We start from the raw sequence: 1883 nt of genomic DNA on the forward strand, positions 1-1883 counted from the left end.
TTTTATAAACATCCTCTCAAAAAGAAACTTGATTTTTAAAACACGCTTTCCCCCCTTCTCATATATGTCACTGTTTAACATAGTTTCCACAGACAATGCCTCAGCTTCATGTACATTCAGGCACATGGGCACATGCACACACATAAATATCTATAGTTTCATTTATTACCAGGGACAGGAGAGAGAAGAGTTCCCATTTCTACACTCAAACTTGTGTGTACCTAAGAAAAAGAACAGTTTACTAAAAACAAGCTCTCATGTAAGAACCAGTACTGGGTGAGATAAATGAATTGTATGGCTGACAAACTCAACTTCCAGCTGAGAGGCAGGAGGTCTGTGTCTAACCAACGCACCTGAGAAGAAAGGCCTGGCAGTCGGCTTCCAGGGAATCAGCCTGGGAAAGCGTCAGGGCACAGTTTCACCGTAACATAGACGGGGCCATCATGAGTTGGAATCTACTTCACGCGACTGGTCTTTTCCCCAAAATGTTCTAAGTTGACACACTTGTGTCATGTTCTTCCCTCGGCCAGGAGTCCTGTTTCCCACTCCCTTCTCTGTCCACCAGCTCTAAATCTACTGTGTGTACTAGATTCCAACTGATCACAAGCCTGTCTGGGGTTTCCCCAGGGTTTGTCAATGGTCATGGGACCAAATAGCCTCATCTTTCTCAGCAGAAGGGCTGGTGGGTTTGAACCACCCACCTTGTTGGACCTGAGCAATCAAACACTCACCTAATAGCGTCACTAGCCCTAAAGCCCCACATTTCCTATGGGATGCTTTCCTTTGGACCTCAAGCCCTGGGCCGTCTGCTGTTCACTGACCAGTGAGGGCCCTCCACAATATCGAGCCAGCCAGAGTGGGGTTTGTGAATTCATTGGGGTGTTGTTTAATAAAATTTATTATTCAAAATATCGTTTTAAGGATTTTCCTGAGTTTGAACAGATATTGCCCATCACATTTGCAGAAGTCATTTGGAATGTGACTCTGATTTAAAAACAGACTGGAAACGAACCATAAAGGATTTAAAAGTGAAATAAAACACTGCTCGCCTCCCCACGACTTGTTTTCCCTGTGGAGAAGTATTCTCTGTGAAATTTAGTGAGCCAAGAATTCTGTTTGTCTTTTTCCCTAAGCTGTGTATGAAATGCTGTGTTTGACACAGACATTGGTCTGAGTCTGATAAATTCCACACAAGTTCATCCGTCGAAGCACAAAACCCTTGACCCCCCTTTCCGTGTTTGTCTTCTTCTAATCGATTTAAATGTCGCGCCCGCTCCACATTCACGTATTTCAATATTCATGCCACTCCGTCAATGGCCCCTTCCTCTCAGATAGCCCTCAGAGGAAGAGCCATTATTTGAGAAAATGAAATCAAGTAAATAAGACCTATTAAAAGAGAAACCAAGTAGCCAGCCGTATGAAAGATATCCAGGGTTTGTGTCTGGGTGAAGCAACAATAAATATTTATTGTGATATTTGTTTTTTTTATGAGCATTTCAGGGCCCATCTGTGGTATTAATGGTTATCAAGCAAACCTATGCATTAAGAGAAACGGTTTTCATTTAGATAAATGAAAGCAGAGGCAAAGGCAAACGACAGGGCTCACCTTGTAAAAGTCACAAATTAGATGGGAAGCATTGCCACGGGCAAACTCGAATTCAATAGAACAAAGCTGGCAGCCTCGAACAGAAGGTAATAGGCTTATCAAATGAGGTTTCGTATGCTTTTTCATAATGTACATTTTATGGGAGCCAGTATAAAACTAGTCAGTAGAATACAATATCGTATAAAAAGAAAACGAATTCAATGAGAGATTCTTTTTCCCATCTGAAAAAACAACTTGCCTCAAGTTGGCCTCCATGAAGAACTCAGAAAAGTGGGTA

Source organism: Echinops telfairi, unplaced genomic scaffold, assembly GCF_000313985.2.
Source record: "Echinops telfairi isolate 266 unplaced genomic scaffold, ASM31398v2 ScPeMD7_4225;HRSCAF=4972, whole genome shotgun sequence".
Lineage (NCBI taxonomy): Eukaryota > Metazoa > Chordata > Mammalia > Afrosoricida > Tenrecidae > Echinops > Echinops telfairi.